The sequence below is a fragment of the Mustela lutreola genome, chromosome 7, assembly GCF_030435805.1.
Source record: "Mustela lutreola isolate mMusLut2 chromosome 7, mMusLut2.pri, whole genome shotgun sequence".
NCBI lineage: Eukaryota > Metazoa > Chordata > Mammalia > Carnivora > Mustelidae > Mustela > Mustela lutreola.
Window position 1 is genome coordinate 61,474,093 of NC_081296.1, and position 24,276 is coordinate 61,498,368.

The 24,276-nt window shown below is 42.1% G+C and overlaps 1 long non-coding RNA gene across 1 annotated transcript in view; it reads left to right on the forward strand.

Annotated features, from left to right (window-relative positions):
* Nucleotides 1-23,889, forward strand: part of LOC131836076 (uncharacterized) — a 66,645-nt gene extending 42,756 nt beyond the window's left edge. Inside the window, exon 3 of the long non-coding RNA XR_009355499.1 lies at nucleotides 23,700-23,889. This is a non-coding gene — a long non-coding RNA (uncharacterized LOC131836076). The remainder of the gene's footprint in view (nucleotides 1-23,699) is intronic.
* The last annotated feature ends 387 nt before the right edge of the window (nucleotides 23,890-24,276 follow it).

Sequence of the window (24,276 nt, forward strand, 5' to 3'; positions counted from 1 at the left end):
TGATATCCACAGCTGTCCCCATAAGCAGCAGCTCCAACAGTCACACATGTTCTCCTCCAAGGTTGTGACATAGCTCTTTTTAGAGAATGAGAACAGGGAGGGAGGAGGGGGAGGAGTCTGCAATTAGGACAAAGAGTGACCTTAACAGGAGTGAATGCTATTGCATTGGTTTCTACAGTCCTTTTACGGTCAGTGAATTTGTTTGAATAGCAGAACAAATTTTCTATCCGTCAGCTTCCCATGGTCCCATTTCAGGGCTATGGGTAAGACAGCCACCACGCACTCTCCCTTGAGACCATGTTCTTCATTTCATCTCTCACAGCACAGAGTTCTCAGTTCATTCTTGCTATTGGTCTAATGTCTGGCCATGGCCTTCCTTTATATCATTAACCCACCAGATTAACACATACAGCTACGAAAAGCCCGTGACATTGCTTGTTCGGTAATCCCACTCCTAGGTACTTCTACAAATAGTCTTGCAGATGGGAGAATGACATGCACGTATTATGAATTCAAGCAGTATTTTTAATGAAAGATTAGAAATAACTGATAGATCCTTTAATAGGGGACTATTAAACTATGACACTTCGCACACAGACTATTAGGCAGCCTTTTAAAGCAGGGGTTAGCAAACGTTTTCTGTAGAAGCCCATACAGCAAGATCTTAAGTTCTGCAGGTCACACATTCTCTGTTCCAATTATTCAAACCTGCCATTGTGAGACAAAAGTAGTCACAGACAGTGAATACGTGAATGGGCATGACTGTGTCCAATAAAACTTTATTTACAAAGCAAGTACAGACCTGTGGGCTATAGTATGCCCAGATTTAAAGGTATGAGGCAAGTCTATACATACTGATACGGAAAGATTCCTAAGATAGGTCATTATGCAAAGTAAACCAAGGAGGAAAAGAAATACAAGGACATAAATAAATACACAGAATACTCTGGAAGATTATATAAGAAACTAAATGTGGTCACATTGGGGGATGGGATCTGAAAGGCTGGGAGAAAGGGCAAATGCTTTTCATGGAATATCACTTGGCCCCATTGGAGTCTATATCGTATGCATGCATTACTTATTCAAAAGCAGCCAACTATTAAAAAGTGAATTCACAGGAGCAGAATTCCAATTTGTGATATGAAGGCTGACCCTTTGTATCCTTCTAAAGCCAGCGTTCCTCTGCCTGACTTCCTCTTATGACTGAGGCACATCTGATTTCCGATGTAAATTGCAAACTCTTTTGAAGGCCTATTTTTATACTTGCAGCCTTTCTTGCTCCTTACCGCAACGATGTTTTGCACAAAGCAGGCTTTCTTTATACACTTACCACAGGAAAATGGTAAAATAAATACTCAGTTATGAAGGTAACGGTGGGAGGGAGCCCTTCCTCCCACTCTCCCTATGCTTCAGTTACTCTCATATAAGTAAAATCAAATTAAAGCGCACACTGCAAGGAGACAACATCCCCATCGTGGGGCTCATTCCGTGTTGCATATCCACCTGAATTAAAGAACTGTTGTGGCACAGTGGCTGCTGCATGTGTCCCATGCCACTTCTTCCTGAGCACAAAGGAAGACATTCCTTGGCCACCCTGGCCGTCTGTGTCTGAGTCATCCTGGGGCCCACAGGGAGTGTGTCTACAAGTGCAGGGGGCTCACAGCTCTCTGGACACCTGCCCACTAGGGACACTAGGCATGGTCCAGCGGCACACACATGCCCCTCCCATGAGTCAAGGCAAAATGGGAAACACCCCCTCCACCCTCAAAGCAAGGTTATATCCAGTCACAGAGGATAGCGGTAAGATATTTTCACCCCCTGGGGAGGTGGTGTGGGTGGGAGACATTTGGTATGACTGTACGGATGGCTGCCTTCTCATTCTCCTGAAGAACTCACTCAGCTCCCTCCCAGAGAACCAGAGGACGGGCAATACGATTCTCAGATGCTGGCTTTCCAGTGATACTATGACCCTGGTGTGAGTTGCCATGACAATTTCCACATATTAGATCCACACTCTTTGGGGCTTTTTATGTCCTTAAGGGGAATAAAACTTGTGCTAATTCTGCGTTGCAATTCTATCCATTCTTATGGTCTCTCCAGGTCAGAGGTTTTGGGTTCAATGACACTGACATGCTTGCTCCCATTGAATAGCAGGACACTCCTCTTGCTGATGGCCAAAGGCAGCTATATGAGTGGGGTTCTGGGCATGGCTTCAGGCGTTTGGGTATAAATCTTGAGCTGGGGGAGAAAGAGAGGACAGTAGTCTGTCATAAGAAAAACAGAATTTCCTGATTAAAAGTTAACCACAAAATCTTGGATTTGGAAGCAATCAGAAAAACTAACTAGCTCTGGTGTAGCATTCTGCAGATGGAGAGTGAACACAGAAAAGGGGATGTCACTTGTCCAAGGTCACAGAGCTACTTGGTGGCAAAACAGAGGATTAAAACGAAGTCTGTTTTGACTCCCATCTCCAGTCCGATGCCTTTCTAGATGACGCGTTATAGGAATACCATATAGCATAATATATTTTCTCGAAAAGCAGAAAAGAGGGCGTGCCTTCTCCTTTAATTTGTCGTTGAAGAGTTGCATGCTATTGCCTGGTGCTGGAGGCTGAGGATTACGACGGACATGGACATTCGAGAGTATTAATGAATTCTTTCCTCTTTAGCTGACTATGCCCCAGGTGCAAGTGGGGCTAATTCAAGGGGATTGATTGCAAGTGATAACTCTCCCCAGTCTCCAACACATGAGTTCTAAAAGAGCAGGCCAGGGGGCGCCTGGGTGGCTCAGTGGGTTAAAGCCTCTGCCTTCAGCTCAGATCATGATCTCCTGGGATGCAGTCCCAACATCAGGCTCTCTGCTTCCTCCTCTCTCTCTCTCTCTGCCTGCCTCTCTACCTACTCATGATCTCTGTGTCAAATAAATAAATAAAATCTTAAAAAAAAAAAGAGTGGGCCAAATAAAAATACATTTTTTAATGTAAAAAAAGGCAGACACAGTATACTTGGTTCCAGATTTGCCAACTCTGAGAAACTGCTAAGTCTTTATTGCTTCTGCAGTATGTAGAGCTTGAGAATTGGAGCACTTAATAGCACGGACATGCCAGGTGATAAAGAGGAAGGGGAAAGGGGAATATTTCTTGAATGCGTCCTCTGTGCTAATCACATAACTAAAACGAAATCACATGGGAAAGGCTTTACGTTTATTCTCTCCTTTTGTCTTCTCAGTAACCCTAAGAGGTAGATATTGTTATTCCCATTTCTGGAGGGAAAGCTGAGGCTTAAAGAAGTCTCATGACTACAAAAAGGTAGAGGCAGTATTTATAGTCAAACGGGCATGAGAGCCTGTCTACACCCTATTGTTCCTGTAAATTAGAAACACAGCATTTCGAGGTGGAAGGTACCTGTCTTATCCAAGAGGCACCTTTAGTAGGTGAAGAAACAGGCACCCAGAGAAGTGGAATGGTTTGTTCTAGTTGCATAATTAATGACAAACCCCAGATTTCCAGGCTTAGAAGAATGCCTTCTACTGGATCATTGAAAAGTGTTTCTGTCCCCACCCTTTTTTTTAAAACGACATTGGCACTGCATTTTGCCAGCAGCTCTCCCGATCTTCAAGGAGAGCTGTTTAGTGGCAGATTCATCCAGATCACCTGCGCACAAAAGGGTAGTACCGTGTCGTGGTTAAGAATTTTGGTGCCATCAGCTATGGTCTTGGGTTATTTATTGATCCTCTGTATGTCTTACTTTCTTCATCTGTGAAGTAGGGGTACTGACTTCCTGGCATTGTGAGTATATGTATACAGTGCTGGACACAATGGGAACTCTGCCTGAGTATAAGCTAGCTTACATAATGATCTGTTCTTATAAATATGGGGGAGAGGAGACATGGGGGTGGAAGAGGGATTGTCCCCACACCAGGCAAGTCGTGCTTTGGCTGGTTATTGAGACCACGTGGCCACCCTGTCCTTGTCCCTTGATGCCTTTTAGAGCTGTATCCAATCTGTTTGCCACTGCCTGAGCTCCAGTCCTTTGGAGCCATGTATTGTGTCTGCCACACAACCAGCAAGCACTCCCTGCCCTCACTCCATCCTCCTCGAGAGTCTTGGGTAGGGCAAGTCACTTCGCTGGCAACTCACTTCCAATGGGCCTGGGTTTACCCATCATTTAAAGGAGCAACCGAAGAGAGTAAAATGTTATGAATTAGTTTAATCATATATTAAATAGAATTTTATTGGGAAGTTAGGGACGTGTGGGTGGCTCTGTTGGTTAAGCATCTGCCTTTGACTCAGGTCATGATCCTAGGATCCCGGGATCTTCCTCAGAGGGAAGCCTGCTTCTCCCTCTTCCTCTGCCCCTCCCCCTGCTTGTGTTCACACACTCTCTTTCTCTCTGTCAAATAAATAAATAAAATCTTAAAAAGAAAAAAAGAACTTTATGGGTGATCTCCATATCTGTCAAGCATTATTTATCTGGGAAATGTGCTTTGAGTTCCAAAAAAAAACTATTCAGCAAAGAAATTTGGGGATAGGTCAAGCAATCTGGAATGAACTGCAGGTCATGACCTGGAATAGGTCATGCAATTTTGAAAAGAGGATCTTCAAAGGGTGAGGATAGAGATGGTGGGTGGGGGTGGGAGATGGGGGGAAATAGTGATTCGGCTTAGAAGCTGTATTCAAATAGGAGAGGTTAGAAAATGGAACCTGACAAGGGGCTAGGTCCTGAGCAGTCTGCCGCCTTTCTGCACAGACAATTACTCTGATGACCTACGGTGAATCCAAAGTGACAGCTGACAGGATGCGGCCGTCCTGAAGGTTGTCGACCTAAAGTAGCGCAGATGCTGCTGTGGCCTCAGAGTTAGGTGTCACACAGACCTGAGATGTGTAGAGGGAGTGCACAGAGAGGGCAGTGTTCTCAAAGCCTGCCATCAACAAGCTCCCACTGCCCTTTTAGGGGAGCTCCCTATCACCCTCCCCAGCTCCAATTCTGTTTTCTTCCCTTCCCTGTGTTGGTTGACTTAATGGCTGCTCAGCCTGGCTGACCTTTAGGAGCATCTGAAAACCCAGGGGTATCTTGGTGGAAGTTCCCTGGGTGTTTCAGCAGTTTCCCAGTTTGGGCACAACCCCGAGATCACGCCCCAAGCCAAACCAAGAGTCGGACGCTTAACTGACTGAGCCACCCAGGTCCGTCTCCTATTCTTAACCTCAGAAGGTTGGGTTCTAAGAAATAGACTGTTTTTCACAGAGGGAGAAAGTGTATGGTTTGGCTCCCTCTGGTAGGTAAGAAGGAAGGAGTTGAGTTCTATCTCTGCTCTTGGGGCCTGGCCACAAGCCCTGGCAGCCCACGGGAAGGGCCACTTACTGTTTTCTCACTGATCTGAGGGCTGCCTGTGTCTCACTGGCAGAGCCAGTGGGTATGCCTCTTTACAATTTGTCTTCCTGAAAGAGGGCGCTTTTCCTCATTCACAAGGTAGAAGTCCTGCTAAGCGCGAGAGGTAGAATGGGGCTCACCTTTCCCCATGGCTTCTTTCACTTAATACAGATCCAAACGCACATAATGAAAACAGGCTGAATTCGTATTTTCTACTAAAATTTAAATTATGATCCACTTATATAGGCATAAAGGCCTCTTTTATAAAAAAAATGAATTTCTTTCATATTATCATGTATAATATATGAGGACTAAAAGAAACTCAGCCTTCCTACCTGGCCAGGAAGAGCAGAATTCTCCCACTTAGTGGGACTAAACCTTATGTGCTTAATGCCATAAGATGCTTATTGAAGTTCTCAGTCCTTGCCTGGGGCAGAGAGCTTGTAGAATCTGCTTGTGAACCCCAGGTACACCCCCACTGAACCCCAGGTACACCCCCACTGTGTGACCAGAGGGCGGAGGGCTCTACTGCAGCTGCTGGTTGAGTTCGTTGCTGACCTAGCATGTTCTGTGGGGAGGCAATTAGACAGATCAGAACGAAAAGCCGCCCCAGAGAACATATGAATTAAACACTGGGGACCCGAAGTAGAGAAGTTACTTCCACTTAGCATCAACCTCACTTTTTCATCTTTAATTTGGGTTGAAGAGTTCTGAGATGTTGTCAGCATTCCTAAAGGACCTTTTCAGTTCTCAGATACTCTTTTTTCTCAAAGTTACTGGCTGTCTACTGCAAATATGTATGTGTTTTTTAAAATATTTATTTATTTATTTATGAGAGAGAGAGAGAGAGAGAAAGAGAGCATGAGCAGGGGATAGGGACAGAGGGGGAGGGAGAAGCAGACTCCCCACTGAGCAGGGAACCCAATGTGGGGCTCAGTGCCAGGACCCTGGGATCATGACCTGAACCAAAGGCAGACAGATGCTTAACCGACTGAGCCACCCAGGCACCCCTCATTCATTAAACTTTCAACAAATACGTATAGAACATGTATTCGGTGCCAGACATCATGCTAAACACCAGGAATAAAGATATTTAAAAGTCCCTTTTTCTGCTCTTATGGAATATGTAGTCTCTCAGGATGGGCAAACAAGTAAACATCAAACTATAATACAGTATAATAGGTACTAAGCTGCTTCTAAAAACAAAGTACCATGAAAACACATGGGACATGCCCCTAACGTGGACCAGGAGGGAGCTATCAGTGAAGGATTCACAGAGGAAGTGATGGATGAAATATCTAGAATAATGTTTGAGCAAATATCTGGGTAATGTTGCCAAGCCAAGGTGACACATAAAATTAACCACCACAGTCTTATAAGCTCAACAAGAGACATCTCTGTTGATGGTGGAAGCAAAAGTGTGATTATAATGTATTAAAAGCCTAACGGAAAGTAAGGAGGTATGTCACTGAGATTCATGGTTCCCAAACCTGGCTCAATTTGAAAACACCCAGGAAGTCTTTAGGAATCCCAGTGCTTGAGGCAGCACCCAATATCAACTAAATCAGAATCTTTGTTCATTGGTCCCAGGCATTAGTGTTTTCTAAATTTCCTCCATCGATTCCAATGTGCCAAGTTTGAGAACCCCTAATATAGATCGAATGCCTCTCAAACTTTGAAGTGCATATAAATTACCAGTAGGCCTGGATTGGGGCCTGTGATTCTTCATTTCTAACAACTAGAGTCCCCATTGATGCCAATGTACTAGTCTGCCAATCCATAGATCATGCTTAGAGCAGTGAGGGCAGAGATAATTCTTTTCAGAAAGGTTGACTATGATAAAATACAGTGAAATAAGAGATGGCGAGAAGGAGATATGAAGTCAAGGAAAGATGATTATTATCATTTTAAAGCATAATATAAAAGCATGTTTATACAGTCATGGTAATGGTCCAGGAAAAAAGAGAAGAAAGTTAAAAAGGAAGAGAGATGGTGACAACTAAAATTAGCAAAGTTCTTGAGGTAGCAAGAGGAGTAGGGTCCTAAGTGCAGGTAGAGTGAATAGAGTCTTAATGGAGAGGGAACCAGCGGGGGGAGAAGGAAGGAGGGGGAAACATGCACACAGGCCTAGAGGAAGAGGCCTGGAAGACTATCTCCTACTAGAGGAATTCTAAATGATTCTGTATAAGAGCACAGGAAGCATCTGGAGGGCTGATGAATAAAGTTCAACCTCAACCTCAGCCCGTATGTAAAGTTAATTCAAAATGGGTCATAGACTTAAAGGGCAAATGTGAAAATACCAAACATTTGTAGGATAAATAATAGGAGAAAATATTCAAGATCTAGGGCTAGGCAGAGAGTTATTAGGCCTGACACCAAAAACACAATCCATGAAAGGGAAATTTGATAAACTGGACCTCATCAAAATGAGAAACTTTTGCTCTTGGGAAGTCTATATGAAGAAGACAGAGAGACAAGCTACAGACAGATATATAATCCATTTACCCAACACAGGACTAGTATCTAGTCTATATAAAGAAATTTTTAATTCAATAGTGAAAAAAATCAAATATTGCAATTAGAAAATGGGCAAAAGAGGGGCACCTGAATGATTCAGTTAGTTAAGCGTCTGCCTTCAGTTCAGGTCATGATCCCAGAGTCCTGGAATCAAGTCCCATGGCGGGCTCTCTGCTCAGTAGGGACACTGCTTCTCCCTCTCTCTCTGTCTCCTGGCTCTCACTTTCACTTTCTATTTCAAATAAATAAATAAAATATTAAAGAGAAAATAAAGAGAAAATGGGCTAAAGATATGAATAGACATTTCATTGAAGTTGATATATAAAAATGCAAAAATATGTTCAACATTATTAGCTAACATGGAAATGCAAATTAAAACCACAATGAGTTATCTGTACACACTTACCAAAATGGCTGAAATTAATAAAATATATAGTGGTATCACCAACTACTGGTAAGGATGCAGAGGAAATGCATCATTCATACATTGCAGATGGGAGTGTACAATGGTGCAGCCACTCTGGAAACACTACACACCTATTAGGATAGCCCAAATTAAAAAGAGTAACCATACCAAGTATTGGTGAGATATAGAAGAAATGGAACCCTCATCCAGTGCTGATGGAAGTGTAAAATGGTACATCCACCTTGGAAAACACTGGCAATTTTTTTTGAAATTGAATATATTTTTAGAGCTTGACTCAATCATTCTATTCCTAGACATTTATCCAAGAGAAATTAAAGCAGGTCTTTGTAAAATACTTGAACACGAATGCTCATGGCAGCTTTATTTATAATAATCCCCGAAAGGAAACTACCTGCTGACATCTCTTGCCCCTTCCACCACCTGAGGACACATCAAGAAGGTCCTTATGAACCACAAAGTGGGACCTCACCAGGATGCAACCATGTTGGTGCTTTTAACTTGAACTTTCCAGCTTCCAGAACTGTGAGATATACATTTCTGTGTTTAGAAGTTGCCCAAACTGCAGTATTTTGATATAACATCTTGAATAAACTAAAAGACAACCCAAATATTCATCAGATGAATGGATAAATAAATTGTGGTATATTCATATAATGAAATACTAAGCAATAAAAAGAAATTAACTATTGATACATTATAGATTTCAAAAAAAAATTGTGCCAAATGAGAGAAACCTGTCAAAAAAAAAAGTATGTACTGTATGGTTCGATTCATATAGAACTCTAGGAAATTCAAACTAATCTATGGTGATAGAAAGCAGGTTAGTGGTCTCTGGGAAAGGGTAGAGGGTAATAGTGTGGGAGGAAGAGTGGAGAAATTACAAAGGGGCACAAAGAAACCTTTCAGATGATCGATATTATCTTGATTGTCGTATTGGTTTCCCAGTTGTATACCTATATTAAAACTTACTACATTTTACAATTGAAATTTGTGCAGTTTATTGTATGTCAGTTATACATCATTGTTTTTAAAAAGGAGTTTTAAAAAGAAAGGGATGTTGATCTTATAAAAGATCCAATAAAATGGATTTTTATTTTAAAAATCTTATCAATTTAGGTGCAGGAGAAACAGATTTTAAAGATCAGGCATGCGTAATGATAGTGGATGGACGGAATTTATAAAAATCTAGAGGAAGATATACTTAGATAGCTTTGCAAGTGTTTTAAAATTATTTTTCCACTTGAGGGAAAAAATGATTATAAAGGAAATAAAATGCATTATAAGTATGATTTATTTAAGAAAGGTAATATAGAACTATAGTCAGCAGATGCTCTTCAAAGTAAAAGGCATTGACTCTACATTGAATGATTGGTCAATGAATATATATATATATCATATGACCTAAAATAAAATGTTTAAGGCAAGCATCATTTTGAGTCCTCAGTTTAAGAAAGTCTTCAATCTTGCTAGCAGTGTCGATGTTGTCAAATAAGAGGCCTTTAAATGATGATGGTTAAGAATTTTGTAATGAGCCCCACATTTCCAGCTAAGCCATTATGTATCTCACCTTAAGTGAAAATGCTGAGCAAGTTCCATCAGAGTCCTCATGCTGTCTTTTCTCCCTTGGATGAAGCTCCCAACCTCTAGAACTTTCAAGTATCTTGTACTCTCAACCTCCAGAAGTTTGAGTTGAGGCAGTGGAAAGACAGGCGCAGAGTCCCAGAACTCTGCAAAGACATGAAAACCGTTTTCCACTGCTATAAATAAAAACCTGAAACCTGTCACACTTGGTTAATATCACCCACATTAGGAGACATGGACAGAAAAGAAAGAGGCAAAAACAAAACATCTGTTGCTTTATTTAGAAACCAAGCACAAACCAGAAAAACAAGTCTCTGATTTTCAGGCATGTGGAGATTTCAAACCAGAAGACGGGGCTAGGGAGCACCATGTTCTGTCCCAGTTAGCATCCACAACACTCAGTGCCAACTAGAGCAGAAGGAATCACAGTGAGAGTTTCTTTCTCTGCCCCTGTTGACACCAGCCTCCCAGGGCAGGAAAAATCTGCATCTCAGACCGAAGCTCTTCCTTCAAAGACTCACCAGAGAGAAAGCACTGCCCATCCAATGCCTATGGGTTATTATCATCAGCCCATTTCTCAACTCAGCCATTCCTAGAGACTGAGAAGCAACCAGAAGATGGTCAGTACTCCTCTGAGAGTCAAGGCTGCCACCAAGCTGGCTGCCTAATGAGGGTATACTAAGTGATACCTTAGAATAGGCAGTTAGTTGTGTTCCAACAGGATAGCTGGAGGCCAAGCAACAAAGTCATGGCCACCTATTGGCAAAGTCAGAAGTCTGTCCTGGCAGCACACCACAAGAAGCTAGATCAAACCGTTACAGGATTATAGGGTTCTTGTCTCACGGAATTGAAGAATGAATCTCATGGGCGCGAAAGGGTGATGTGAAAGTTTGTTAAGTGAAGGTGAGAGTGGAAAGGAGACCAGAAGCTCTCTGGAGTGAGAAGGGTCCCAAAGGGGTTGGCACTGAGGGCTTCTAGTGGCAGCTTTTATTAAGAATGGACTAGGAGGGCGCCTGGGTGGCTCAGTGGGTTAAGCCGCTGCCTTCGGCTCTGGTCATGATCTCAGGGTCCTGGGATCGAGTCCCGCGTCGGGCTCTCTGCTCAGCAGGGAGCCTGCTTCCTCCTCTCTCTCTGCCCGCCTCTCTGCCTACTTGTGATCTCTGTCTGTCAAATAAATAAATAAAATCTTAAAAAAAAAAAAAAAAGAATGGACTAGGAAACTTGCGCCTTGAGTTTCTCATGCCATCTTGGTTTGAGCATGGACTACTGATAACCCCCTAATGACTTAATTCCTTGAGGTTTGGCTATTTTCTATGATACACTGTAGCCTCCAAAGAAAAATACCCCCAATCATCCAAGGCCAGGTGGTCTGCCTCCTTATCTTTTGTTCTCTCTGTCTTTGAGTTTCTGCCCTACAGAAGTAGTTTCAGAGCCCAACCAGGGACCCCCCTACCTCTCCCTGTCTATACCTTAACCCTTTCCTTATTCAAAACTATACAGGCCCAATGTGGCGGATGCCATGACAGAAAACCCCCAACCAAATTAGGAAGAAAAAGTGGGAAACCCTATTTCCCACAGCAAGTAATGAATATTCTGCCTTTTAGTTGACAACTGTGAATAAAAGGTAGAAACCCAGCCTCCAAGACATACAGCTCTCTCTCTATCTTGCCTGGTCTCATATCTCTCGAGTATACATTTTGCTCTAATAAACTTTCCCACTTGTGTCAATCATCTGCTCTCTTGTGTACCTGTCCTTGAATTCTGTCTTGAGATAAGGCCAGGAACTTTCAAGGACACCTTTGGGAGAGGTTGAGTCAAGGATCCAGGGCCTGGGGGGATCTTCAATTCACCTGGTAACAGACCCACCCCATCAATCGAAATTTGGGGCACTGCCCCTCAAAATATATTTATATTTTCTTTATAAGTCATATACATGTTCTCCTGCATCAATATATTCCACTCATTTTACATCAAACACATCAAGGGGATGAGATAAAGATGAAAGAAATGTCTTTAATACTGAGATAGCCATGATCACTTTATATCACCATTAGCAAATACCCGAAGGGATGTTACATACTTAGGACAAGGTTCATTATTAAAAATAATGAATGTAAGTCTCAGAAATTCATTCAATTTGAGGACCTGGGGAGTGGGGGACAGTGCAGAGCATATGCTTCAGCTTTGATGTGATCTCCATTGTGTCTTACTTTTAAATGAGGCTGATGAAGAAACCTATTAAAGGGCAAAAATTCAACAAGTTCATTCGAAGATCAAATTGGCTTTGTTAAGTGATTCATGAATGGGGCAGCATCTCACCTAGCAAGCAGAGGGGAATTTGGGAGAGCTAAACAAAATGGAAGGCTTTTATAGTTAGAGTGCTAGGACCAGGACGTTATTAACAAAAGGAAAGAAAGGACTGTTCCAGGCAAGGTCACTTTCCCTCAGAAAGTAGAGCAGAGGGCCTTATTATGCCTATTACCTCATCTTCCCTTAGGGGACAGAAAGAGCCCCATGACACATTACCTCACTAGTGCTGACTGGAAAATTCCTGACCAGCTAAGACTACTTTCTGAGGAAAGTTGAAACTGCAGTTAGGTTAGGTATGAAGACCTGGTTTGGAGATTTGGCCTAAGTGTCACCTGACTATTGACTTTCTCTTGTTCCTCTGTGCTTATCCTAATGGCAATTTCCTCATAGAAGCTTCTTGGAAGCTATTCCTCCCCAACTGAGAGAAGGTATTCTGGAACTGCTTGCACACCAAATAATTCTCTCTCCCGACTGGCTTTTTCTTTAACTGTTGTCTTCTTCTCACCCACCTCTTTCTTCTATGAATCACTTAGCTTCTTGCTATGGCCTCCTCTCTTTCTCCAGCTTTTACCAGAGGCTGCCATCTCTAGATATTCTCCATCTTAGTTAAAGAAAGCTTGTGTGTTCCCCTTTACCTGGTTCTAGCAGGAGAGGGGAGTAGGGCATGGGGAAGCTGAGGACATACACACATTAATAAATCTGTTCTTTCTCCACCTCTGTGAATGTGGGATTTCAATGAGAATTAGGAAGAGACAGCTCTGTGAACAACCCACAAAGAAATCTGAAAGAAGAGTGGTTTTGAGTACTTAAAGTTTGGGAACCGTTCTACTGCAATCAGGAAGGTGTTTTAGAACAGAACCATAACCATAGCCTTGGGCAAAAGTGAAAGGAACATGACCTAATGAAGTGATCTGTAGAAGCAAGTATTTAGTCAGAATGTCAACAACATGAAAGGTTACTTATTTATTGTGGTTTGGCCTTTTGTACTTTACATTAAAAGGGGAGTGAGCTAGGCGAACTGGCGCAAGATCTGATTTGTAGAGAGTGTCAGAAAATCAGCACATTTCTACTAGACTAGGAAAAGAAATAAGGGTATTCAAGAGATGGAACAAGTGAACATGTGGTATATAAAATCTCTCAAGGAAGAGAATAGAGCCAAAGGATTTACAGACCAACATAGACATCCCTGGCTGGGTGTGAATTCACTGAAAAACAGTGATGGAAAAAAAAAAGGGCAAAACAAAACGAAAGCAGATACAAAATTATAAGTCAAAGTAATGAGAAAAGAAAAGAGAAGGGCAAGGAAGAAGGAAATGAAATGTCCTTAAAAATGCAAGAAAAAGGAAGAAGAAAGATGGTAGCAAACTTAAAGAGAGGAAGAAGAGTACTGTTCAAATGCTGCAAAAAGAGAAACTTCGAGGAAGTTTTTGTGTAATGTTTTCAGAGTATCAAAAGTCAGGTGAAAATATTTCCCCAGCCTCGAATTTCTTTCTGAATGATGAAAACCTAGGGGTTTTGAGAACTGGTTGAATGCACTCTCTCAGCGCACGTCCGGCTGAGGCCTGTGACAGTCTATCACACAACCCACAAGGGAACTGATAATAAACTTCCTTTCCTTCTTTTTTAAAATTTTATTCATTTATTTGAGAATGAGAGAGCACGCAAACGAGCACAGGGAGTGGGAGAGGGAGAAGCAGACTCCCCAGTGAATGGGGAGCCCGATGTAGGGCTCAGTCCCAAGACTCTGGGATTAGGACTTGAGCCAAAGGCAGACTCTTAACCGGCTGAGCCACCCAGGCGCCCCTCATAATAAACTTTGGTCATCTCTGATGTGTGTCTGGGCTCGCAGTGCTCCTGGCCTATGCTCTCTGCAGAGGACATGCCTTGCACTGGGCTGGCCCTTACTTCGATGTTCTCCGTCATCGTGGTGTGCTCCCTCAATCGGCTTTTGGGACCCAGAGGTTTGGTTCCCCCCGGTGCGCTCCACTGAGCACCGGCTACCTGCCTGCTCAGGGCTGCTCATTATTCTCAACCCAAGTAAGTGCTCTGTGTCTGTGTTTACGTAGCCTGGTTCAATCCCGATGTGGCAATGGACTCAAGAAATGTTCGAAATGCTTTTAGCAGGAAGTGTCACCTTTTTCCCCCTAGAGTAGAAAGAGATGTTTTCTTAGTCACGTCACTTTATACCTCCCCTCTTCGCCCCTCCTGACCAAGAGCCCAGTGAGTGGCCAACGTGCTGTCTTAATGGTCACGTCAGTTCTGCTATCTGCCCCTGACATCTGGAACCGCGCCGGCCACCTTGAGGCCTCCAAGGACAATGGAACATATTGAAAATGGCAAAGCAGAAAAAAACAGAAAAAATCTTGCATTTTTGATGCTGATGTCAAGCCACAGAGTTAACCAACAGGGCGATTGTCCTATCTGTGGGTTTTGTTCTGTGCTTTAGTAAATTTTTTTCATTAGCCATGTTTTTGTGGGGCTTTCTCTTACCGGCAACTGATGACATCTTAACTAGTATTTTCCCTGGACATCAATATTGGAAGCGACCTCTGCCCACTTTGGATTTCTATAACACGTTAGCTGTATTTCTCTTATGTATCTCCTTACCTGGAAAGGATTTGTGTAAACACAATTCTCTTTTTACCAATCTGCACTCCTCATCTTAGTTAACAGCATTATTCTCCACAAAATACACCTCGAGTACTCATCCTGTGTAATGCTCCATAAATGCAGGGTTCTGTGGTCATTTAAGTTTGGAAGACACACAGGTTATACCTTCCCTTCCTTGTAGATTCACCATATGCATTAGCACATGGAAATGATATGACGCAATTGTTAAGGATGAGATTCTACTCCTTGCTAGATGTGTGGAATTTTTGGTTGGTTGGTTAATCTTTATGACCCCCGATTTCCCCACGTGTAAAATAGGTATGAAATACATACCTCATTGTGTTGTTAGGGGGACCTAAAATAATGTGTATTAAAGATTTAGTTTTTTATCTGCCCATGTCCCACAGTGCCTTTGGCTCATATCACCTGCATTGAGAGCTTCTCGCTTCATGACCCATATTACTACATTGTTAGTTCATTATTTGTGTATTTCCTCACACATTATTTTCAAGTTTCAGAACAGTTTTCTCAGGGACTTTGGTTCTTTCCAAATTGCTCAAAGCACACATAATAAGTAGAACTTCTGTAAATGTTTAACAGTGATAGTTATTATTATTAGCAGGGGCTGCAACATATTAAAGGCTCTGAGAAGTCCTGCAGCAGAGAGCTCTGGCTTAGTTTTGTTTAAGTTGACATTTCACAAACTTATCTGAGGATATAGCCACTTTTGATGCAATACCATCACATATCCAGTAGAGCTGGTGTTACAAGGCAAATATTTTGCAAAATACAGCTCTACCCACTGCACTCAGGCAAGAAACCTGAGTTTCTTGAAGAAACCTCAGGCAAATCCTTCTCCCTCATCATCCCACTCCCTGTATTTAGTCCATCCTCAAGTACTTCTAGTTCTTCTGATCTTAACCTCCTAAATACTTCTCAGACTCACTCCCTCCTTTCTGTCTCTAACATGACTGCTTTGGAGCACTGATATCTTCACATAAAGCCTGATGGATCTGCCTGCCTTTAGTCTTACTCTCTTTAAACCCATCCTCTCCCTGCACCAGAGGGATCTATCTATACAAATCGGTTATATAATTTCCTTACTCAGAACTCTTCGGAAGTTCTCAAACTCCTGCAGAACAGAGGTCAGTTTCCTTCCCAAGGCTTTCAAATCCCTCCCTCGCTTGGCTGCTTCCTCCCACTTTAGATGAGTCTCCAGCCCTGTTTTCCAACTCTGCGTCCTTCTTACACCAAACTGCCTGGGATTCCCCACCGCGCCAGACTGTTAATGCTCTGTGCACATCCCTCTGCCTGCAACTCCCTTTCTAACCCACTTCATCTGACTCTTCCTCCTCCTACACAACACAGCGCATGTGGTAGCTTCTTTTGGTCTAAGATATCCCCTCTGGGCTCCCATAGCAACCTGCACGTATGCTTATATTACCACTTATTCTGCTTCATTGTTCATATAAAATCTCACACATTAGATGGTGTACTCTTCAAATGCAGAAACTGTGTCTTTATGCCCCTTGGCCTGCCACACTCCCCTCTCTACGCTTGGTGTAGACATCTATGAAATGGAGGGTGGATTCAACCATTCTGAGCACCAGATCTTCACTGTCTTCATCCTCCATCTGGGAAGAGCAAAAGGTTCAGGACCAAACAAATGTCTAGTTGCCCTCTGGGGTGGCCCGGCTCTGAGCCTCATTTTCTGCTATGGCCACAGCCCCCTGGGCTGGTAACTCCAGACCTGGAAGACTTCAGCCTTGCCTCTCTCGGAGCCGGATGTCAACATGGCGACCCACAGCACAGCAGAGCCCCGGCTGGGCTGTGGTGAATGGGGAGAGCACATCAGGCTGGCTTCCTGCCGCTTTGCAGCTTCAGGGGAGCTTGGGATGAGTGGGCTGAACAAGCCAACCTGGCAGCGGCTCTTCCTGCCTTTGGGGCTGAGGAGGGGCACAAAGGGAGAGTGGAAAGAGGCCCTTGAGAGCCCAGAACCAGCTCTACCTGGGGGTTCTGTAGGTGTCAGGTGTCAATAGACACCATTTTGCCATTACTTAGCCTCATCAAGTTTCACATTATTTTTAATAACAGTGATTAAAAAACAAACAAGAATTGAAATGCGTGCAGCTGGATTGCCACTCAGAAGGGGTGGAGAAGTCAGTCTGTATTTTAAATCAGGAAGTATAGCAGATCAGCTCTGACAAGGCTTCTAGGCACAGGGAATATAAGGCAGCATCAGTTTTATCAAGTCTGATTCGATTAGTTTCTCCAGTCAATTTTATGCACTCTGGTCACAGAATAAATCATATCTCTTGTTGTTCTGCCCTTTTCTTATTGATTTAAAAATAGTGACCTTATTTCCCTGTCAAATGGTTACTGGATTTCCTTAATGGTATACGTGGGGAAAACCCATGAGGTCTCCTGCTAGCCTCAGATGCCAAATCCCTTCTTTGGCTAAAAGAAAACGGACTTAACTTTGTAGCAAAATGGTCATTTTACTTCACCCTTTTGTGCCCGAATAGAATTCCTGGGAGTCCTTTAATCATAGGAAAGGAAGTATTACAATGACGTTTTCTTAGACTTCTTCTTAGACTCGCTTAGAAATGTGGTTCACATGCCTAACCATTTAGAACCATGCAATTTTTCTGAGCTATAAAGAACCTTACAGAAAATCAAGTTGGACCATTCATTCCACAGATAAGGAAATTGAGGGCCAAGATAAGGGAAGCAAAGCATCTTGCCAGATCATCCAGCAGGTTAGAGATGTGATTGGAAGAATGAGCATGACTTCAAGAGAAAGTTACTTACCAAAGGGAAACCTCTTACCAAACAGTAACAATGACTTGTTTTTAATGGTGGCTCCATAATTACTAACATGAGGCTGGGTGTAGATAGGTCAGTGGTGTGCTGGTAAAGTGGCTCTTCAAAGGAAAAAGAAAGTCTTTTTTTTTTTTTTTTTTTTTTGCTTATTTTTTTGTGATATAAGTCTTTCCATCATGGCTACCAACATAATGTCACTAAATGTGAAAATGGGAAGTGAAGCCGAGAACTGGCTGTCTTAAACCTGTATCAGCCCGTTCCAGCACACCACTGGTAGATGATAATAAACAGGTGTTTGACCCCCGTCACATGTATTGTGTGAAGTAAGTGTCAAAAGAGTTGAAAGAGAGAGAGTTTGTCAATGTTTAGCAGACATGTGAAACAGTCATCATAGTCCTCATTCATTCATTTAAAAATTGTTGAGCAATTTACTAACATTTTAGGTACTGTTCTGGGCACCAGCCTGGTGAAACTTGCAGTTACATGAACAAAACAGACAGTAAGCAACCAAACACAAAAACATAGAGATAATTATTTAGTTATAAATTGAAGTATCTGTTGGGGTTGCTTGGGTGGTCAGTCAGTTAAGCAGCTGATCTGGGAGAAGATTCTCTAAAGGATTACTATTTCAACTACCACCTGATGGACAGATGATCAAGTAGGGTGGGATGATCAAGTAAGGTGGCAATGAATGAAGAGGGGGCAGTGTTGTGTGTATAGAGAACCTGAAGCGGGAAAGATCTTGACCATATAAGAAATTAAGAGTAGGGCTGTGTGGCAGAAGACTAGAGAGTGAAGTAGGAAAATGGAAGGAGGTTAGGCTGAAGAAGTGGGCAGGGCTTGGATACCACAGGGCCTTGTAGACTACGTTCAGAAGCTTTGATTCTGTTTTAAGTTCAAAGGGAAATGATTTCTTATTTTCAAACAAGGGAGTGACATAATTTGATTTATGTTTCAGAGATATTACTGTAATTGCTCTATGAGAGATAGATGGGTGGGTGGGGTGGAGACAGGGTGAAGTTAGAAATGGGGAGACCAATAAGGAAACCATGGCAAGAGTAGAGGTGAAGTATAATGGTGGCTTGGCCTGGGGTAGTAGCAATGGAGACGGAGTAAAGTGAACAGACTTGCCATATGCATTGGAAGTGGAGTTGACAAGACTTGATCTACGAGCTATCAAATGAATGGAGTTGCCATTTACCCAAGTGGGGAATATTAAGGGAGTATCTTTTTTTGATGGGAGGGAGATATCCCAACAGGCAAAGATCAGTCCAAGATGGGTAAGCCAGTAAAGGCTAGAGGAGGGATGGCTGGAAAATAGGAGGGAAAGCCAAGAGAGTAGGTATGTTATCAGGGATGTCAAGATCCCAGTCTTTCAAGGAGAAGGCAGAGAGAACTGTGTCTAAAGCTGCTAAAATATTGAGGAAGGTGAGAAATGAAAAGTCTCTGTTAGCTTTAGCAATACTAAACTCACTGGTGACTTCCATAACAAGAGGATTTTTAGTGCAGTGGTAGGTGCTGAAGGCAGACGAGCAAAAGAGAGTAAATGCAGATGGCAACTCCTTAGAGAAACTTCTTTGTGAAGCAGAACAGACAGAGAGTGTGGTCCCTGGAGGAGGACTTGGAATAAACAGAAGCCCATTTTTAAAGACAGGATATACTGGGACATATCTGGATGTTTGGGAAAGACTCCGGTAGAGAGGGAAGAATGGAAGATGCTGAAGAGAGAAGGTAGTCAATGATGCGAGTGCTGGAAAGATCGGTGGGGTGGGAACTGATCACACGGGGAAGGATGGGCAGTTGACAGCTTTCTGCCAACCAGCATGATGTAGAGACAATTTTCCAAAGGAGTGGCTGAACTCTTTATGCTACCTAAGCCTGATAATCCATGTTATTTTCTTCTCCAAATCAGAGATTTAGAATGCAATTAGAATAAAGCCGTTTGGTAGCCAGATGGATCTGTTTTGTTAAGTGTTACTTACCTGTCTCTTCCTTGGTTTCCTGTTTCAGTAGATCCCAGCGATATAATCTAGGTTTGTAGGCTGGGCTTGTCATAGGGTAATAGAGGTTCTCTTCATTCCCTCCTGTCGACATGCAGCACGTTCTTTGGGATGGGAGACTGAGGACAGTGCTGGTAGGCTGATAGGGTTAGTAGAGAAAAAGTGAAGGAATTCCCTTCTGAGAGCTTTCATTTTCTCTAAAAAGTGTAAGACAAGGTCATTAACTGAGATGGAGGGACCAGATGAAAGAATTGGTGACTCTCAGAGAAAGGAAAGGGCCTGACATAAATGATACGAGAGAGAGAGAGATGGAATTTGCTTTTTTCAGAATAAGAATAAGCAGTTGAAATCTTCACAATTTCACACATCTTGCAGTAAAAGCTTCACATTTTTTCTGATCCTTTCCCCTGCATGCAGGGATTAAATTTCTGAAATTGTCTTAAAGGGACTTTCTCCTCTAGTTGGATGGGATCCCTGAGAATGTATGTACACCTTCTCCAAGTCAGGTCCCATGGTCTCCGTGATGTGTGCTCATGGGCTTTCCAAGAGGCACTCACCATTCCTCTTCCACCCTCTTCGTGCTCTGTATCCCCTCTCTGCTCCTCTGGACCCCTGCTCCATGGGCTTGTCTCATCTCTTCTGTCAGACGCTAGCTTGCAGGTGGTTCATCGGAGGGACTGGTGCTCCCTAGGAACTGTATATTCCCTCTTCGGACATGATAAGGAACTCTCGCCAGAAGCTGAACCAACTTTGCTAAGTGCACTGTTCAGCAGACATTGCTTTCCCCGGCAAGATCTTCTCAAGGAAGGAAGCAGCTCATTGATATACATTGTGATGCAAGTTCCTTTTCTTTTGGAGAAAACCCCAAGCAGTTCCATGCAGTGGTTTCTAAACCACAGATCGAGGTCCATCAGTTGGTTGTAAAATCATTTGAGTGCAATCAGCTCTGAGAAAGAGGGAGAGAGAAATCAGAGTGGAAAATATCAGTGTTCATTTTACATAATACCTGTTGATGGTGAATGTTCCATGAAACTTTTATTTCAATCATATGTATATGGAGGTGTGTTTGTGGATGACTATGAAAAATGTATTTCTCACTGTAGGTCGGGGTCCAAATTTTTGAGAAACGCTGCTCTAAAACTTTCTATTGCAGCAAAATCTTTTTTTTTTTTTTTTTTTTTTTTTTTTTTTTTTTTTTAAGTGAGAGAGGGAGAGGGAGAGGCAGGCTTCCCGCCAAGCAGGGAGCCCAATTCAGGTCTCAGTCTCAGGATCCTAGGACCATGACCTGTGCCAAAGGCAGACACTTAATGACTGAGCCACCCAGAAACCCTGCAACAAAATCTTCCTGAGCCAAGCTCTCCCTTCCCTTGTTCAGCCTGTTGCTTCTCTGTAGCCAGTTAAGGGGTTTCCTTTCCAAACACAAATGCCCCATGCTAGATCCCAACATAAAGTACAACAGTGACATTGCAGAGTTTCCTTGTCTGTCACTAGAGAAGAAAGTTTCTTGTTTTCCCACAGAGTTGGGAAATTATTTTGATCTGTGTTTCTGCAGCAAAATGTGCCAAAAAATAAGGTTGCATAAGATCAGTCAGGACTGACTTTCAAAGTCTCAAATTATAGTCTGAGGAGAGTTTAGAAATACAAAGCTAAAAATATCTTCACCTGATTTGGCAATGGCAAAGCTTACCTTGTCATTGAGAGTCCAAACTAGGAGGATTGAAGTTTGGAAGAATGTAGGGCAGTAGATAAAATTTGCTGCTAGACAAAATTTTAGATTAACAAGAACGTTTTTTTAGGATAACTATGTCTCATTCAATATTTAGAATAATGAAATATTATAATTAATTAATTGTTTCAATTAATTGTTACATCCTAACTAATTGTTTATCTGAAATTTAAATGTAACTGAGTATCCTGAAATTTTATCTCCTGAGTCTAAAAACCCTAATAGGGTGGGAAGTTTATTCATTTGGGGGGATGGTATGCTCTTTAAGTAACAGAACACCAAAGTACTTCCTTTGAGAACTTAAAAAATATATATGGCATTGTAAACACATGTTATATACCCTTCCAACAGCTTGGAAAAGACTATGAAAGCAAGGGGGCTCTGTCACTTCAGCTTCATGAGCTTAAAGGGAAATTCTCTCTGTGTCATGTCTCAACATAAGGAGGAAACCTTTCCATCACCAGAAGTTATGGCAAATAGGGAGTGACTTCTACTCAAAGACCCAAAACTCATAAACACAGAGTCCTGACAACAAAATCCTCTTTGTTTCCATGCATATGGCTTAAACAGTGGATTTTCAAAAAATTGTTTGCTTATTACTGGGGATAAGAAAGGTTTTCCAAGCCATACATGGTACTGAAAGCTTTGAGAGGATGATCGTTCATGCTCTCGACTTCCTTATAACTCTTCCCTAAATACTTTGTCTTAGAACTTCTCTGCTGCCACAGCTTCTCCTTTCTATCTCCACCTTCACGAGATGCTCTCCCATTGAAGAGAAAGGCACACGAACCATCTTTAATCTTACCAAGTCCATTGCTCTGGAAGTAAAAACAAATGCTCAAATCAAGAACACATCACTCCAGAGAGAGTTCTCCAAAAGAAAGCCAACAAGGGTTGAATGAGAAATTTTAAAGTGTGTAATGGCTTTATGTCACCCAGGTGACAGACACTGGTCTCTGCCATTCTCCCTCTCACACTTAGGAGAAGGTTGTCAAGGGGGCATGCATATTAAATAACTTAGCTGAAGTTTTTTTTTTTTTCTTTTTTTTAGAGAGAGATGGTTGAGGGGCTTGAGGGAAAAGAGCGGGGAGAGAAGCAGACAGACTCCCCTCTCAGTGTGGAGCCTAATGTGGGGCTCTATAGTTTCAAGACCCTGAGATTGTGACCTGAACCAAAGTCAAGAGTTGGATGCTTAACTAACTGAACCAGCCAGACTCTCCTCTAAATCTGTAACTTGAAGGTTTTGTTGAAGAAATCTTGAATGCAGATATGCAACATACTGTATGTTAGAAACTACATCCTTTGCGACTATAAAAATATATGGTAAAACTTGTAAATTTAAAAATATGTCAGGGGTATGTAGTTTTGCATAATTCTTTAACTAAGTGCAGGAGGAAAACATTTCGAAGGCATTGCCATAGACTTTGTTGCCTTTTAGTGATACTTCATTTATTCCACGTCTCCTCTCGTTGCTCATGTCGATGATCTAATAAAGGGACAATCTTCTTGGGTGAGGCTGAACTTACTATCTCAGGACTGGGTAGAGCTTAAAAACTTGGACAAGCCTATTCTGATCAAGAATGACATGAGCATCTCCATAGTTGTAATATAAAGCATCTCCATCTGTTTTTGATTCTGATATGTAGAAGCAATCCAGAGAAGTAAAAGGATGGCAGCGATAGACTTTCTCTCTGTAGGTATGATGCCACTTGGTTGTGGGTGCCAGGAATGGTTCTATACTTATGCCTTGGCCCCCTTTTATTTCCTCTGATTGAACCATATGAGATTTAGAATAAAGATGTTCTGTAACAGTAAAGAATCACTTCACCGAAAGGCTTTTTGCTCCTTGCCTGGTTGGCTTCACACCAGATGCAGCCTTTTTCTGGCTAGGATCCCACCAGGAAAACAACAGTCCTTTCAGATAGGGCAGAGTTCATTTCTGGAACTGCTGGACCTGTATGGCATGTCACCTACACAATGAAACCTGAAAAAATTGTGTATGGTCTATTTTAAGAGATTGAAGTCAGCCTACTTTCCGAGACCCAAATACCAAGTGGTTTATAAAGCGAATGAAACAGAGGACTTGGTGCCTCAGTGTGCCCAGATTTTTTACTAGGCTTTCAGGATGTGTCTCTGAGCTCTTACTGCCATGGTTCCATTTGACCTTTGTACACGTGTGATGAGACCACAAGCGCATTCTTAAACAAATCAACACCATTAATGAACCAGTTAGCAGATGGTCAGACTTGAGGTAAGAATATCCAATATGGATTATTACCTAATATTTTCCACATGCAGCTTTTGAAATGTCATCATTCAATATGTTTCCCCAACAGGATTATGTCCTAATGAGTTACTGAAGGAAGAAAGAAGTCCTGGTATACTGAAAAAAAAAAAAAAATGGGAGCTTTGGTGTCAGACAGACTCTCATTACAACCTTGGTTATTAAATCTCTTTGGGTATCAGTGTCTTTATTTGTAAACAGAAAAATGCTTATCTCTATCTGGGTAGTCGTTATGGGGATTAGAGAAGATGTAGGTAAGTATTTGACCTACTGCCTGACACATAGCAGAGGATCAATAAATGACTGCTATTGCCCTTATGTTGATAATAATAATAATAATAATAATAAATAACCATAGGTGAGATGTCAAATTTGTTTCACCATATTGAGAACCTAAAAGAGAATAATGATTGAAATAAGCAATAAAGAGTTACAAGATTATGGAGGAAACCATAATGACTGGGTTTCCTTCATTTTCCATTTCAACATGTATCACATTTATTGAGAAGAGAAACCATCTTTTGGGAATAAAGCCCAGAGAGCAACTTCCACAAGGTGGGTGTATTTCCAAATCACATCTGGCCTGGGAAGAGAGTCAAAATTTAACACAAATTTCCAAGGGCCAAAAA